This window comes from Falco cherrug, chromosome 1 (assembly GCF_023634085.1).
Source record: "Falco cherrug isolate bFalChe1 chromosome 1, bFalChe1.pri, whole genome shotgun sequence".
Classification (NCBI taxonomy): Eukaryota; Metazoa; Chordata; class Aves; order Falconiformes; family Falconidae; genus Falco; species Falco cherrug.
Window position 1 is genome coordinate 17,708,704 of NC_073697.1, and position 18,450 is coordinate 17,727,153.

The window sequence follows — 18,450 nt, forward strand, 5'->3', positions numbered from 1 at the left end:
CAACTGCTAACGTGGTCACAGTCCGTGTGAGACAGTAACAAAACCATCCTCTCCATCCCTGTGCACATCTCATGCCCTCTCCTATTTAGGAATCGTTACTGCTCTAGAGTGTACTTGATTAATGCTGAAAGTTTTTTTCTTACCAAGCTCGAGTGGTAAAAATACTACTTTTTAAGTAAAAGTGACTGTGTGCTTTCTTACGCAGCCAGTTTGCATAACCCTTGTATCAAAACATGCATTTTCTCTGTGTAACAGCAAGTCATCTTCACTGTCCTGCTATTGCTGCTGCTGTGAGTTTTTAAGGTGTTGTTTGTTTCTGTTTTTGTTTTTTTTTTATGGTGACCAGTTTCAGGTGTACAGCCACCTACCACCAGCTACCACATCTGTAAGGGTCTGTAGGCTGCAGTAACCCTTTCCTGGCAGGGCAGCTTTTTCCCCCAAGCCATGGTAGTTCATCTCCTTCCACTTGGCACAGATGCAGCAGCAGTTCCAACAAGGATCTTAGCCCTTATCACTCTTCCCCCTTGTCACTTCATGCAATAAAATTTGCTTTATTTTGAAGACCTGTCATCTTATTGTGTCTGTGGTCTACAGACTCCTCGCCGGACATCCCTGCTCCTGCGTTTGTTTAGGAGGTCGGCAGTACAGCACCATCATGGGGGAACACTTGCCTAACTCTACTTCTTCACCAGTTTCCTCCCCTCTGCCACGACAAGCCCACACCTGGGGCTTAGCCTCCCCCTCACAGCTGAGGGGTTATCTTGGTTATCTCCTTGTACACAGCTCAGCCTGCACATTGCAGCAAGGCTACATCAGTGGCCCTGAGGTGAGGTTTTGCCCTGTGAGATGAATGGAGGGAGCAGGGGACGAGGCCTGGTGAGGCCTGCTGCACCCCAGTTGCTCTCAGCTATAACGCAGCAGGGCAGAGCCTTGGTGCCTGCCAGCCACCAATCACCACTCAGCAGCTGCACCCCGCAACCAATCACTGCCTGCCTGCCTGCTCTATGCCCCGCCCCTGCTCCTCAGGCAGGTGAGGGGGAAGGGCAGGACCGCAATGGCGTTGCCATCTGACATGGAATTAAACTGCTGGAAAACAGTGATCGCGCTGCAACGGGTTTTACCTGCCTAGTTACGCATAAAGCAAATGCATAGAAATGCACAGAGGCCAACTGCGCAGCTCTTCCTTGGGTGTCCGCTGTTCATCTTGTTGCTGCCGCAAGACTTGCCCTGGGCTGGGTGGGTGGCATACAGCCGCGGATGGAAATGCCTTAGCACTGTCCGGCTCTGGTTCGTTTTGATATCAACCAATGTTAACTGCGCCAGCTCTCCTACTAATAGAAAACATAAAGTAAACCATAGCACAAATTAGCATTACACATTTCCACCTCCAAATGTATTAATGTTGCGTTTAAATGACAGTGTGTTAAAGTCAGTCACTCACCCGGTGAAGTGTGGTGTCCCGCCAATTTTCCTGCAGGTTTTCTTTCTACACCAACATCAGTGAGCTCAGCTCCTGCAGAAGGCAGCAAGTGCTGAGGTACCGCAGGACAAGCTGCTGTCACACACCCAGGACAGCCGAGGTCCCTCTGCCTTTTTCTCTCTGTGCTTCAGTACTTTTCATCTTTTGCCTCGAGCAGAGTTTCGAGAAACTTAACAAAATCTTCTTTCTCCATGAGACTTACACCTCTCTTTCCAGGATGGTTGTAGTCAAAAATGATTCAAGGCTGAACGGCAGCACTGGAACAGCAGTCTGAAGGCACGCGTCTCTCTCCTGTCAGAGATACTCGGGTTGGAAGCAGTAGTGCAGACCTAGGGCAATGGCAGCAGGCAGAGGAGTGAGGGGGAAGGGGAATAGGAAAAAAACCTACATTGTTCTCTAGCCTCCCTTTGCAACCCTTGCGATGGGTACCATGGAACGAGACTTTCTGCAAGGGCAACCCACAGCTGCGCTCTGAAATATTTTGCTGTGAGTTTTGAAACAAGTGATGCAGGTTCCTGTGGAATAACATTAATCAAACACTCTTATTCACAGTTGAACTGCCTGAAAGGAAACAGCTGTAGAACTGCATCCCAAACATAACTGCAAATTGAGTTTTCGCATCTCAACAAAGACATGTCTTGCCCTGAGCGGGGTTGTTAAGCCATGCTCTCATGGGCTTTTGCTGCAGCCAGCAGTGCCGGCCCCCAGCTGTGGCACAGCAGCAGCAGCCAGTTGTTGGGACCCAGCACCAACAGCTTTCCCACAAATCAGTAGTCAAGATGTGGCTTTTCTATAGTCAAGACATGAATTTTCTGCAGAAGCCACTGTTACTTTCCACAGCATCTGCTACAGATTTGTGGAGTGGCATTTGATGTTGTCAAAAATCAGCTGATATTTTAACAGATATCATCAAGTAGGTGTTTTCAAAAAAACATTGCTTCATACCCTTTTTTGTTCAGCTTTGTTACAACTCTACATAAGCATCCAACAAACAAACGGAAAAGTAAAAGTTGAAATAGTGTAATAGAGATAAAATTATAGGTTCACAGACACAATAGCACACCTGACATTTTCAATTTCCAGTTTAGCTAGAAGGGGGCCTTGTACAGAAAGGTGTTGACATAGACCTGAATTTTAGGGAAAACACACATGCGACTTTGAGAACACAGGCACAAATAGAGTAACGCTAAAGAGATCCTCAACATTACAAAGAGTCCTGAAAAACTGAGGAAAGTACAGAACTTGCTTGATCATTAATATTTCTGTATTTAGTTATTTAAATGTACTCAGTTTTTAGAAAATAGGTTATGAGACTAGTAAGTCTTAAAATCCTTCTACCTGACTCTTGCATTGGAAAATAGTTGGCTGTTAATTTATACTTTGGTAAAATAACTTAAGTTTCTGAAAATAAAAATTTCTTCTTAGATTATCAGGAGGCAGTCACCTTAATACTCTACAGACATTCTCTACATTCACACTGGCGTGGCTGAACTGTAAGCCTGACCTCACGTATTTCTGTGCATGTACTCAACAATTAGAGCCAAATATGAAATCATATTTTTTTAGTACTCAGGGCTTTCATCAGTTCTTGGCAGATTTTCATTTTACAATATATCAAAATGGACAGACATTCAAATTAACAAAATTATTACACAAATAGAATAATTCTGGTTTTGTTTTGCGTGGGATTACGAGACACAGCCTTTACACAATTGTGGGATGCACTGGCATGGCAAATATTCCAAAGTGTTCAAGCAAAAGATTTGTTCCACATCAGCTGTATTTACCATCTATGGACACGTCAGCAAGCAGCAAATGACTATACGGTTTTGCTATGGGTGAATAGATATAATAACCCTAAGCATTCTACATGGCTACCAATCAAGCCCAGAATTTGGGACACGTACATTGCATCTTCATGGCGTTTCTTTGCTCAGATTAGGCACTTTGATGTTCAGTGACATACTTTGTAGAGCAGAAATATTATTTGTAGTATAAATTTAAATTCAAGACTTTTCCAAGATGGTAGAAAATTAGAAGAGACTGGCAAAATGAAAACCAGGTTTCTCAAAATGGTTGTTCCAGCTGTACTTAGTGACTGAATAAATCTTTAATTTGGACAGAATTTCACTTCACGCTCTGCACAGTATCTATGTTATCTAGATAAGCAAGCCAATTTTTACTTTGCTTTTACATCATTTCATTTACTTCTCCAGACTTCTTTCAGAATGGTTTTGTTTATTCTTAGGCTTTTAGATATTTTGGCTGCAATGGAAGATGCACATGAGCTTTCTGGAAACATTTTGATAAGCGTACCTCTGGATATGCAGTAGAGGTAAATAACTGCCTTTGCTGTTTATGTCCCCTAAGGGACATCTTCTGCATTAAAATTAAATGAGTCATTCCATGCAGACTTGCACTGACATGTCAGGTATTAAGCTTACTGTGATAAAACCTCTGTATAACATTTTCCATATGTTGGTATCAATATATATGAATATATATTGAATATATTTCTGTATATTGATCTATGGATAATTTTTGTACATGGAATTGTTGTCCTATCTCCCATACCGTAATTCCATGGAAACGATTTGGTTGAGGCTTAAACAACCCATTTAGGATAGCTTCATCGGGTTGGCTATATCTTGAAGTTTTTGCTTATCTGCTTTTTCTTCAAAGTGTCTTTTCAGTTTGAGATTCAGGAGAATAGTCATAGTAATACCTTGTACAGGTCATAGTATTACCTTATACAAAGCGTTACCTTACAGCTTTCTCTCTGCTTTGTTTTTAGGAGTTAACCAACCTCTGTTTTCACCTGCTTCGTTTACACCATTAGAACTTATAAATAATATATATAATATTTTAATAAAGAGATTCCAATTATTTCTGGAAAGAAAAAAAGCTGGAGATTCAGCAGTATTTTCTGCAAGTCTTCCTTGGGACAATATTTATAATGTTATTTTAGCAATCAAACCACCAACAGGAAAAATTTTATTCAGCTGCTTGCCAGGAAAATAATTTATCCTCGACAAATATCATGTGAGCACTAAATCCTAACCTACTCTTTTCCTCAGATTTTACATAAGCATTTAAAGTCAGTGGTAATGTATTTCATAAAAGCTATTTAGACATGGAAAAGGACATCAGGATTCCTACTGACATGCTTCATACTTCTTAGATTTGCATGCGTGTTAGTTATTCACGGCACGATTTCTCACAGAAGGGAGGGTGGGAAGGATATATGCAGAAACCGAATGTCAGTTCTGGTTTTGCTTTTACATGCAGGATGTTGAGGCAAGAGAGGACAATCGTCTTTTCCATTCCCCCACCTTGCCATTCCATATTCAGAGTGTTTGACAGCAGGCCAGGTGTCCCAGGGCACTGCTCATAATGCTTTACAGTACTTTAGGTTGGTGAGCCTTCAGCAGCTGGGGGTCCTGGTCACAGCAACAGGCACTGACTAACACAGACTTAAACTTTCCCTTTGCACTATGTTGATTGTGTTTGTAAAGAAAAAAAATATTATATTTTAATTAGACCCCATTTGGTTATAAAAGATAAAATATTGCTTAAATGAGCTGTGGCTCCCTAACGTTTGAGACGTTACCCTGCTGTGTAAAACACCTATCCCTCAAGGCAAGAGCTTCCCATACAGCTTATGGGAAGTTGCTGCTTTCATTACCATGTGACTACTTCGATTTAAATGGCAACATTTTTTTTTTTTTCATTTAATTCAGATCTTCCAGGTCTATTATGAAATGGTTTGCAGGAAATAATTTACCTAAATACGCTGGCACTTGCTCCCAGGCTAGGAAAGGCCTGGTGAATGGTGCTTTGAAGTCCGAATGCCCTTCCTCCGTCTTCAGGGTTTAGTGGGACCCTGGTTAGAATTAACAGCCAACCATTTCCGTCGAGTTGCAGCTGTTGGGAACAGATATATACAAGTATGTTATTCATTGTATACATAGTTCAGTTTCTGAGTCAAGGGCCTATTTTAACATTAATTTTAAAAATATGTGGGGAGTGTACCATCTCCGTTCAAATCCAAACTTGGTAATAACTGAACTGTCCTCTTTTTCGCTTTACATCTTTCTAATGGAATGAACCAACGCGCTGAACCATAGATCAAGTCCTAACCTGAAGACTTTCACCCTTTGGTCCTTTTGGCAGTGCCAGGGCTTTTTTGTTTTGTTATCAATAGTACCTGTGTTACTGCTCTTCCAAGACTTTCCATAGAACATAGTCTTAGAGCATTCTGTACCCTTTTATTAAATCTTACCTTAGGAATTTTTGATGCCCAGTATTGTTTCAGGGTTTTGCAGGTTACGAATGTGAGCCACACAACAATCCTGAATTTTTGGAGAGTGTCACTACTGAAGATGCAACTGTTGGAGCATTGAAATATACACACGTGGCAGTCCTTCTGGTAAGACAAGATGGTTCCTTTATGACAAAACTTTTCACAGCTTAAGGATAACCAACAATAATATGTTATCTGCAAGATGTTAATCTACTTCCAGTATAATTATAATAATATTTTGTTAAAAATCTCTGAGGCTAAATTAGGTTTACTGCAGATTTAGAGGATACGTCTAAAAATCTGTATGAGATTTATATAGACAGCTGTAAACAAACTGTCAGAGCAGGCAGGTATCATACATAAAAGACCCACAGAATTATTTTTGAAGATTTCTCCTCTCCATGTTTGCAAGTGTTTAAAAGCCTCCCAGCTTCTGCTATCTTTCTCACAAAGAATGAAAAAGTTTGCATTTGAGATTTGAAATTCTTGACATTTTGTATGTGTTTTCTTCAAAACCCCAACTTTTTTATTAAAAAAATTGAAAAAATCTTCACCTTGCCATTTCAGTGTTCTACTGAAACACTGCGTGATATTTCGATATATTAAAACTTGATGACTAATTCAAGAATTAGGTCAGTCGTTATTAAAATAATTAAACTGAAGCAGATATTCAAGCTGACATTTCGCAGCTTGCATCCATAAGTGCTTGTGGATACAATTAACACTTTGCTGCTTGGCTCAGAACTGCTCAGACTGTAACATGATACTGTATTTTAGCCTCCTAAAGAACTCAGGGGAACTTCTTCACATCCTGAAAATAGGAAGTCCTTTGTTAAATTTCTGAAAGCTGAATCACAGTGCTCATCCTATCAGCTACATCCAGCATCATTAAATATGAAACCCAAAAGAAATATGTGCTGTGTTAAATAAAAATACTTTGTTACTTACCCGTGCAGCTTCCTTGATAGTGGCAATGATCACAAACCATGAAGCATACAGAGAAGATAATGTGGCTTTATGAATTCCTTATTCCTGCCTCATTTAAGCCTCTGTCTGATGGAATTGCCCCAGTGTGAATTTCTCCTTTCACTCCTTCCTTGATGCAGAAGACTACAGAGATGCAAATCAAGAACACAACTTTCAAGGGAACAGTTTTGTGCTGTGACTGTTTTCTTGAGAATGAAATTAGTTAGAATTCTAACTAATGGTTAGAATGCTGAGACATATACCTCTGAGAATGCCCCATCATTCTTAGTGGTAAAATGTGGATTGTAAAATTCAACTCTTTTTGTTCAACTATTTCAGCTGTGTTTTGCATTAACAGATTTATTAATCTTTGTTCTCAATTCATATTTTATCTTTCCAGAACATTCAGAGCTGGGATGCTACTTATGAGGAAATGAAAGGATCTAAGCTTTTGGACAGCCACTGTGTTCTAACCTTCACATTCGGATACACATGAATTCAGGATTCTTGCTGACCTAATCACTAATTGTTGTATTGCCTTGATAGTGAGATGAAGTGCTGCTGGGGAAAATGAAAGCCTCAAGTACAAAAAGTATTCTGTACCTTTAGTTTACTGACACATTTTTCCTTTTTAAGCAGAAAGAAACAGTGAGGAGATAACAGCTATGTGGTTGCTGCAAAGAAATTGGCAGAAAAACTACTCCAGGCCCAGTACTACACAGACATTAAAGTGGAATTAGAAAAGCTGCCTGGGGGGGTGGGGGGTGAGGGTGGGGGTTTGATCAGCCTGGATTTAAAACTGTAAAACTCTACAGTCCAGGTAGTTGTAGGTGGTCCTTAACATTTCAATGTTTAAAGAGTTATAAATGTAATCACAGAGACTATGTTCCAATCTGAAAATAAAATAAATTTCAGCATACAATGGTGGCTTCTGAGAAATGAAATAATCAAATTAGGTTAAAATACATTTTGAAAACTTTCACAGTTTCTTGGCAACTCCTAAGCTATTCTTGCTTTACACTACTCATTTTAGCAGTTGGCCATCTATAAGAATGTATTTATGCAAAACAAATGTTTCTTCCTGCACTGTCCAATACTCAACTCTGTATTTCACTCTGCAGAGAAGTTAAAATACTGCCTGTATGATTGCATTTCCACCGAAGTGGCCCATATGGCCAGAGCAAACCCAAGAGCTGCTGCCCAGGAAGAATTCCTGTTCATCTCAATGAAAGTAGACTCTGCTACTCCTAAGCGCATCACTTTTTAGCTTATTTGCTCCCAACGATTTTAATGAGAATGCCCCCACACTAACGAACTGACAGCAGCCCAATCTAGCCGTCAAACTGTTAGCTGAGCTCTTGCAACTCCATAATGAGATTTATAACATTTTATACCTTAGTCGCATGAGCAGAAATTACAGTAGTAGGGATACCAGACTTCACTGTCACACTAAGGTTATATTTTTCTCTTTTTATCTAACGTTCTACTCTCCATATGTATCTGGCTCAGAAGTAGTAGGACTAATGAAATGCTTAAATGTGATCACTCATGACAGACTATTTTCTTGTACTTTGGAAAAATTCAAATTGGCAGTGGGCACTAATGCCAACCTGTCCTCATTCAAAATTAAAGTTAGATCAGCAGACCCACCATGGCAGAGGTGAGAATTTTCGTTTCTTTATTCATTCCAACAGAAAGGCATACAAATCAAGCTGAGAGAAAGGCAGAAGTGAAATAATAAATAAAACTTTGGTTCCCTGCTTTTGTTTGGGCACTGAATAGTACAATTATACTGGTTGCACAAGCCAAGAGATACATCACCTGTATAGGTACCTTTATGAACAAGGAAAGCAGGAAAAAAAATAATAAATGTGATTAGTTGGAGAAGGGAAATGAGTCCAGAATCCCCGACGTTAAAAGGCTTTGAGTATGTGTGTGTGTCTGTATGTTGATACTATAAAGATCCTTAATAATTGCTTTGTAAAAGCTTGACCTTGTGACAAGAATTAGAGTCCCAAGGATCTCGTAATACCCCAAGGTTAATGGTCCTGACTTGTTTCTCACAATCTCGGCTATCTCCCCACCCTCATTAGGGGTGGATTTTACAAGCATTCTTTTAGGGGTACACGGCTCATTAAGCCCTTTTTTCATTAATCTGCTCCAAATTGGTCTTGATATGATCCCTGGTTTCCACTGCAATTGGCTTAGGAGCTGAATTATCCCTGACATTTGCTCCTTTTGGCAGGACCTTAGCGATAGGGTACCGTGGATCAAGTGGTTTATAGTGTTAAGACTCAGGCATTGCTCGGGCTTAAAATGACAGAACTGCCTGATACCATTGTTTTCCTGAGATTTTTGTCATTTGAACTTAGCCTTAAACAATCATGATGTACAGAATTTAATCATTCTGATTATATCACTAACTGGACAGAAAACGTGTTTCTGCATATGAAAATTCCTGTTTCAGTTTGCTTACACTTAACAGTAAGTGATTTAATCTGGACTTTAGGAAAAAGACTTACTTATGTTTAGGTTTTATGTGAAATTACTCAATCTGGTTGAAGATTTTTCTTTTAAATCCTCTGTCTGAACTACCTTAAAATAATTAAAAATAAATCACAAGCTGAGGGTTGCTATTTTCTAAAGAGGTACTATAATTCCTTTGAATTGATTAGTTTGAAGGAAGCTTTAAGATAACAACAATCTTACAAGCTTATGCTTTTAAATTTTATTGCCTTCAGTACAGAAGGTAAGGTTTTTATATTTTCAGTGCCAGTAACTGAAAGTAATTCCTTGTTCCTTGTAATGAATGCTCCATTTGCTGTAATTAATAGCATAGCTTTGCTAAATAGCAGGGGGGTTATGTTTTCATTAACCCTTGTTCCTCCTAAGCAAACCACGGACCTAGTGAGAAGGGGTTTTCCCCCAAATACCTGCATAAGTCAGGTGAGGTACTGATTTCTGACTTGCTCAGTATGAACATTCTTTTTGTTCCTTGCCTAAAGCTCAACTTTTCAATCTGTTTAATCAGCTGCTACAATCTCCCAGCCATAGATTCTGTTACTGGCAAGCACCTAATGGTATCGCTGCCTAACAGGCAAGAACTGATACTAAACTGGCTAGACACAGCTAATATTTCCAAGCGTTCTGCCCAGTGCTGCTTGGGAAGCAACTTCCTCCTCTTTGGCTTATTTTACAACAGTAAATGACTGCAGTGCCGTTTTCAAAGTACTAAATAATTATAGGAAAGACATCCAATTAGGTGGGTTTTTTAAATAGAAAACTGCATCTTTTCAAGGGAATTCAAAGTACTATTGACAAACACATACATTTGTCAAATAAAGATGGGTTCAATATGCTAAGACTTCTATCAGAGTTCTCACTTCTGTAACAGGCTTTGTTGCAGTTGAAGAATAGGTGCAATTACAGCACCTACTAAACAGATTACTAGTGACAGATTTGATAACACCGCTCTCAACTGAATTATTTATTTGGTTCTGTAGGGATGTAGTCTTGCAGCTCACTCATCAGAAGGTGTAAATGGCCTGAATAATCCTTAAGACCATTTACAGAAGAAATTTACTGTGAATTTACATACACAATACCCCAAAAATGGAACGGTTAGTCAGTGTTGGCATACATAATTCAAGTGTTCACATTTTAGGAAAAATATTTTAACTTACACAGGTTCTGAATGCCTCACTTGGGAGAAGCCTGGAAAAGCTCCGTTTATTTATTAAGAAGAGGAAAAAAGTAAAAGGTAACCTAAGTACTGATAGCAGCCTAAGGAGAAAACCTGTATTAAATGAGAGCTTTCAGTGTGCAGAAGGCCACTGACAAAATTGAAATAATTGGTATCCAATTTGGAAATAAATGCAGTTTAAAAGAAAACAAAAATAAAAACCAACTACAATAACTATACAAGTAGCTAAAGATCTAGTGGATTTCCCATTGCCCTGAAACTTATACATCCAGTTTGCATACGTTTCTGAAACTACATTTTATTTGTGATGTATCAGCAAACTTTGTTAAGGATTTACTATGTCACAGACTGTGGGTAATGCGTGGAAGTTCAGACTGAGTTTTCACAATTTTAGTTCTTTAAACTTAGGAAATACGCGAAGCTTCAAAAATATTACCCACGCAGAAAACAGTAACAAGGCTTACTGTCTACAGGGGTTTTGTTTTGCTACAAAGGAAGGAGGCTTATTCATTTGAAAGCACTTTGTCCTAATTACAAATGATGAAAGAGAGAAAAATAGCCTTCCCTGACTATGCAAATCATGTGTCTGGTAAGACTAACTGAAGAGTGACTTACCTTAAGATTACACTGTTATGCTACTTCCGTCAAGGAAGAAAATATTTGAAATTTCATAACTCCCTTTTAATTGTTTGCTTGTTTATATTTGTATTTATATGTCTTTATATAGCTTTCAACAAGCTATTTCCTTTAACGAAAGGCACAGTTCTTATTTTTTAGCCACAGAGAAGTAGCTAAAAAAGTATTTAATAATCAAGAATATAAGTTGTTGGAACAATTTTGTTGGAATAAAGAATTATTCCAATGGAACTTTAAATGGGTTAGTCAGCCTGGTGGTAGAACAATTTGAATGGCTTTTGATGAAGCAAGCAGGAGGCTAGACACTACAGAAAGCAAATCTCATTTTCAGAGTTGCTGCCTTGTTTTCAAAACTGCTGTTAGCAAGCAAGTTATTTAATTGATTCTGCAAAATATTTACATGTAGTTGGACACCTACATGATACATACGACTGACTTTTCGAATGACACATCTAAAAGGCCCACAAGTTACGCTGACTCAGGAGTTGGGTCTGTTCTTTTTCACAGGGTCCGTAGGCTTTATAAATCGTGTTGGTTCAACCAAAGATGTAGCAAGTGCCTGAGTGACTTGGTAGTTCTTGCTACGGACTTACATGTTTTGCTGACAAAGTCACTATGGCCGTCTGGCTGCTTTGGGCTGTGTAAGAAGCGTCATCTTCTTTCCTGACTTCTGTGCTGGTAGATACAATAAAAAACTTGCAGGCCATACATTCGCTACCTGAGAGGAAAGATATTTGTTTAATTTGAGTTTTCCAGAAGGCACCGAGGTAATTGTAGAAAAGCACCCTACTGAGGGACAGAGTGACAACCCATTCTGCAAGGAATGTGGAGCATAAGGAAGCATGTAAGCCACTGAAGCCAGATCTGAACACAACGTACAGAACTAGTTAGCTGGCCACTGTCTGGTTTCAGGATAGGGACACATTTTTACCACAAGAAAAAGAGATCTTTTTGTTATCACCAATACAGTTACCTCTTGTATTTTTATTCTACTGTAAACATGTCCCACTGCAATATTTTCTGCATCAACAACTAAAAAAAAAAACCAAAACAAAAAAACCCCAACAAAACAAACATACACAACTAATTTGTGACTTTTAATTGTTTTTTTTTAAAAAATCAGTGCTTTATGCTTCCTTACTACCAGTGATTGTATGCTTATCCCCCCCCCCGAAAAAAAAAATCAATAAAGAGATTTGCAATTCAGGAGGTTGTTCCATTACAGAGCAAGGATTAAAAATAAAATATAAAAGCCATGAGGAATTTATGTCAGGTAGACACTTGGCGTTGACAACCAATAAAGTTTATTAATACATCGACTAGAGAATAAAGAAAATAATTAAGATAGCAACATCACACACACACACAAAAAAAGAACGTCCATCTCTTTTCATCACAGAGACTAAGTAGTTACAGATTAAGAGCTCAAAATGACAGTTTCTTTACATGTGGGAACAGTTGGATGAATTCAAGGGCAGCAAGTAGCCTCCACAAAATATTGTCAGCCAAGTATTTTTAATGACAGAATGTATGGACTACTACCAAAAGCCAGAAGACAAGAGGAAGAGGCAGATAATGGAGATGCACAGATAGCTAACCCAGAAGTTACAGAGTTTCTGGAAATGACAGATCAATGACATTTTTTTCAACTGAATGAATGTAATACCTCTATTACTTTACTTACTATTACTCTATAACTGAATGAATGAACCTCTAGAGTCTAAACCATTAGTAAGTCCAAACCACCTTTATGGAAGAAAAGCATCTCTGTCCAGTTCTTCTCAGAATTCCTTAACCATGAGTCCCTTCCAACTGCAAATTTTCTGTGATTCTCTGACTCTGTATCAACAAATCCCTGGCTTGAAAAAAACAGTTGAAATTACTTATTTTCAAGGCATTCCACAGAAGGTTACAAGGGAAATTAAAAATTGTAGGAAGGCAATGTAGTGCCTGAACAGATGGCTATAATAAGCAGGACTGAAAACAAATGCACGGCTTCAGAAGTGCAAGAGTAACAACGATAGAATTTCAGGTATGGAAGGACTAAGACATATACCAATAGACTGAACAGATTGGGATGATTCAGTCCCAATGCATTTATTAAGCAGCATTGGGAATATAAATTAATTTTTACGCTTACCTGGTAGGATCAGTCTCAGCAGTTCTTTTAACAGGTTTTTAATATAGTTACTGTAATTTTAAAAATATTTTAAGATTCGAATGATTCTGTTTCTTCCAGAATCACTGTCCTTGTGGATATAGTATACTGACTTTGCTACTAAAATATGATCCTAACATATTTTTGTGTTCTAGGCATAAGTATATATGTGGATATTACAGAGCAGCTGCTTATTTCTTCTCTAAGGTATTGGCTGATTCAATACCCAGCAGGACTTTGCCAAGCATCATCTTCACATGAATAAATTATTTTGCAATAGACAAGTATTCTGCAAAAGTAATATGCATGAATATAATCCTTACCTACCCATCAGTCCATGTGGGCAACCACACACTACTCTAATTACTGTTCCTCATGCAGAAGCAGTTCTCCTCCCATTTTTATCTTGTCTCTCAACAAACTTCAGCTATAAAGAATTTTTTGAGCGTAAACTACAACACAAACATGCAACACTGCCAGGCAAACCAGAAAGCTCTGGCCTGGTGAAAGACCAACTGATGTTTTTATTTTAAAAGTTTCAAGCCAAAGTTGCAGCCTTCTTCACCATGGTGATTTACTGCCATCCTGGCACCTATACAGCCAATTTCATGGCTCTAGCAAAAGCAACTGGACAAAATGTGGTGAGTATTGCTAACCTCCTGATAAACGTTTGGTTTTTATTTGTGAGTGCTAAAAGATTTTTCAGTTTCTTCCCCTGTGTCTTTGATGTGGCACACAACTAGATTACTTGAAAGAATAGTTTCTAACATACACTTTAAAACAACTTGGTGCAACCCCTGGAAATTTGCAGTATGTTTACAATATTATTTGGTACAATGTCCGACAACATTGTCATATTTACCACACCCCAAACCTCAGTATGTTTACAATATTATTTGGTACAATGTCCGACAACATTGTCATATTTACCACACCCCAAACCTGATGCCTATAATACTTGAAAAAGAGCATGGCAAAAGGGCAAAGGTGCCTTCTGCAGAAAAAAACTTACAGAAAACTTACATCTGATGCTCAGCCTAGTTACTGCCTCTGCAGTCTCTGTCATTTTGCAGTTAGGTCTCTGATGAAAGCGCTTCACAACCGCATCATCAAGGCTGCACAATTACTGAAGTGCTGCTGTGCTGCTGAAAACCATCCTTATCCAAAAAGAAATTGAAATAATCACAAAACGAGGGTAAAACATTATCAGACGTACTGATTAACCCATACAGCTCATGAACCCAAGAACAGGCAGGTCAAAACGTGTTCATGGACCCAGACACTTTCTATCAGTTCTTGTCCCTGGTTTTTGACTACATGCCTGCTGCAAAATCCAAACCTCACCAATGACTAACCTAGTCTGTTAAAATAAGTAAATAAATCACGCTTCTCCAGTCTCATATATTTCCTTCATATTTTAAGAGAAATAATCTTTACCTCCATAACGCTTTGAGTCATGCTGTCCAAGCAGACCATTTCATTCTCAAGAAAGCTGACTTGCCAATATTCTGGGCACTCTCCTTCTTCAAAGAATACGACACTGCAATTATTCCCTCACTCTCCAGTATGATGAAAGAGCCACCTGCCTCCTGTAAGGCATTGGTTATATTTCCATTGACCTAGTGGGCACAGAGTCAAGTGCTTAGGATGCAATACCCTGCTCTGTATGACTGCAGGCAGGCACCTCAGGTAACGTGATGAAAACAGTTTCTAAACCACACAGTGGCATCAGTTCAAGGTGAGTCAAATCTCTTCAAACAATCCCTGTTATGGATTTGTAGTTATATATTTTCTGTTGGCAGATTTTCTCTGGAACACTGGTAAGTATTACAAGTATTCAATTATTATTTTTTTTCCCTGGATGAAAAATTTCAGTATTTCTCACTACAGCCTAATAGTGCTAGGTTTTCTGTGCATTTTATTCAAATAATCTTCCAAAAGAGATCATAATTTAATTGGGGGGGAAAAAAAAGAAAAAGGGCAATGGTTTTCTAATATTAACTGGTAAATGCTATTTTCATAAACATCACTTTTCTGTCTCTTGAACGTTCAGTAAAGTGCAATCACTCACTTTGTCTTTAGCTGTATATTTTTATACAAAAGACACAGCACAGAGAGTACAATCTGATCGTGTAAATAGCAGCAATGCCAACAGGGACCCCTGGAGCTGCTTCCCCGGATCCTCCACGTGACACACTTCTATTTTCTAAATAATCTCAGTCTGTGTGATTCTGGTGCTTACAGACACAAACAACTTCTTTCAGTCTGAATACTTTCCTCCTTTTTTCAAATGTGTTCTCCTGCCCACATTCATCTCGCTGCTAGCCATCGAGAAAGGGCTCTGAAATGTCTTCTGAATGTCACACACGTGCTTTTTCTCTCCCAGTCCAAGCCTCCCTCCTATGGCTTGCTGGGCATGAATTAACAGCCAGTTGGACAGTTAAAACAGGTGAAACCTGTTTCTTCACTTAATTGTTTTAAATGACTAAGCCAGGACACCCAACTGGCCTTTATTACACAGCTCTAACATCGTAAGAACATTGAGAGAAAAAGAAATTTCTTACCAGGAGAAACGCATGACTCACACAAGGATTCCGTCCCCGCTTTCTGGGGGTCGCGATGGCGAAGCAACCATTTTTCCAAAATGGAAGTTGGAGGCTCTTGCAAGGGGACTTATTGCCTGCTTAGAAAAAGGGGGAGAAATGCCCCAAATTTTTAGGCAAATTACCTGTTTCTAAAATTTCTAAATCTATGCCTCAGTAAATCCACCTCAGTCCTTCAGAAGTGTCACTACAATGAAATGGGTCATCTTGGGAAAGGAATTCCTGCCAAAGGAATCTCCTCTTGACATTTACCTGGCTTAGCAGGACTAACCGGCCAAGCGTGGCCAGCATCTTTACAGTGACGGTATTCAAAGCTCAGTAACATGTAACAGTTTTCAAACCACAACAGGTAAATGACTCTTCCATATGATAAATATGAAAACCTGCTTCAGCTGAGAGCTTTTCAGGTCTGGGGCTGCCTCCTCCTGCGTCAGGAGACAGTTGGGAGGGAGCGGGGAGGCTGGGTGCTGCCAGCTGGGGAAGGAGAGTGCCCAGGAAGCCCCCGGCTGTCCCTCAGGGTCCCCAGCGGTGGCCCCCAGTGGTTCACAGCTAAATGCTGCTCGCCAGGTCTGCTCCTCCGCAGCTGGAGGTTCCTCACGAGCGCATCTCTCGGCATACAGCCATCTGTAACTGGGCAGTCAGGGAACTCAGCCTTACAGCGTCCATCCCTGCTGCAGGAAAAGCTGACCACAGTAGGGGAAAGCGTGCTTATCTCAGACACTAGAATGAACTGGCAATTGCAAGTCTAGCCCAAAAGAAGAAGGGTTTTTTTGTGAGTATTTGTCGGAGTTTTCATTGTACCACTCTTCATCCAACAGTGAAAAGCAGCAGCCTGTGCAGGCACACTCAGATGTTTTTGGCAGTCAAGGTACTGTTAAGAGCAATTTGAAAATACCTTAAATATGACTTACCTGAAAACAAAGCTCAGCTCTTCCCAGTGGAAGGATTTTTTTCGCAAGTAGAAGTCTCAAAATCTGGACAGCAGTTAAACAAATTCCAGCTCTGTAACAGTTTAATACTTACTTGTTTTCCGTAACTAGTATTTCAGTGAACATCTAGTCCCCGTGAATATCTGCTAATCTTTTTTTACTCATTTCAAGGTTTCACAAACAAATGAGTTTACTGGTCTATACTTTTGTCAGAATATCACCAGCAAAACTGTGGCTGATGCAAATTGTCACCACCAGTCCTTTGACAAGCTAAATATTGCATTTATTACCGATAACTTCTTGAGAGCCACAGAAACCCAGTACACTCCTTCAGTCTCAAAAGACTTCTTGCTCTCTTCCTAGCATCCCACTCCTGGTAGGCCAGCTCCAAAACACCGCAACACCTGGCTGCAGGGAAGCTGCTCACACCAAGTCCATGTTCACATCTGTTACAAAAAGCACAAGGTTTGCTGCCTTCAGGCCCGCTCTTTGCCTTCTGGGATGCAGTTTCAGTCTCCCCGACTACTCCTTGGAGTAGAAGCAATGCAAAGAGCTGCCAGAAATCTTGAGTCCGAGGAAGACTTGTTGTGATCTCACTGCTATATTAGCATTACTGACACTTAAGGACTAGCATGTTTGTGACAGTCCTTGGAACCGAGGTGGGACTGGCTGAGTTTGTGTGTTAGCACATCAAGGTAAGGCAACACATATAAAAGAGGGACAACCCTTTTGAATGTCAGTCTACTGCCCGAACTGTTAAGCTGTCCCTCCGCCTCTGTCCGTCCACATTTCTGTACCTACTTCGCACAATCAGTGCTTAAAACCTGGAAGGATCCTTAAGGCACAGGAGGTACACAGACTTACTGTGACACCAGAATCAGAAATCTTCTCATGCGCTCTTATGTTCCTGAAAACAAGCCAGAACACAAGCTGCTATTTTTGTTAAGATTGCACAGAGGGGAAAAAGTTTGACAGCTTTTTTTTTTTTTTGCATTTCTTCATTGTAGAAGACTGTTTTGCAAACTATTTTCTTTTGAAATATTATTTTCTATCTTTTCTGGAAGACCCAGAGCACGAACTAAACTCTTACTGAAGAGGTATACAGCAGTAATGTTTTCTTCTATTTAGCATGCTTCACTAAATAATACTTCATCATTTGTTTGCTAGCAATTGAGAGGCGATTTTTCTTCCAGTCATCCATAGCATCTTTCAGGTAAAAAAAACCCCCAGGGTATAATCCAAGTTACTACTAAAAAATTTTTAGCAAAACAGAAGACGGCCATGTTTCTGAATTAATTTGTTTGTGTGCAGAAAGGGAAGAATGGTTTGCAAGCAACAGAATTCCAGCAATTCAGCGTGGAAAACAGACTGATATGACTTAAGTGTCTCTGAAATGTCTGACTCTGTCTTCTCTCTTGAAAGCAGGGAGATTATGTATCTTCCTGCCACCAGTTACCTGAGTTTCCTAGGGGGCCTGTCACTGCCCTGAGGACCCCAGCAGGGACAGAGATGCTGTATGGGGAAGGGGCCAGGGACACAAACAGCATAAACCCTCTCCTGAAGGAGTGTTTGCAGAACGGACTCTGAAGAAGGAGTCCTCCACCTCCAGTTACCATCCTCTCTGCTCACATTGCACATTCTAAGTGGGGAACCAAAAAAAGCCCCATCAATG

At 39.7% G+C, this 18,450-nt stretch overlaps 1 long non-coding RNA gene across 1 annotated transcript; it reads right to left on the reverse strand.

The window, feature by feature from the left end:
• Positions 1-5,268: 5,268 nt before the first annotated feature.
• On the reverse strand, positions 5,269-12,069 carry LOC114017334 (uncharacterized). Its single transcript, XR_003562327.2, has 4 exons — positions 11,682-12,069; positions 6,732-6,893; positions 5,763-5,906; positions 5,269-5,404 (listed from the first exon to the last, which is right to left on the reverse strand). It is a non-coding gene; the product is annotated as an uncharacterized LOC114017334 (long non-coding RNA).
• Between the last annotated feature and the right edge of the window lie 6,381 nt (positions 12,070-18,450).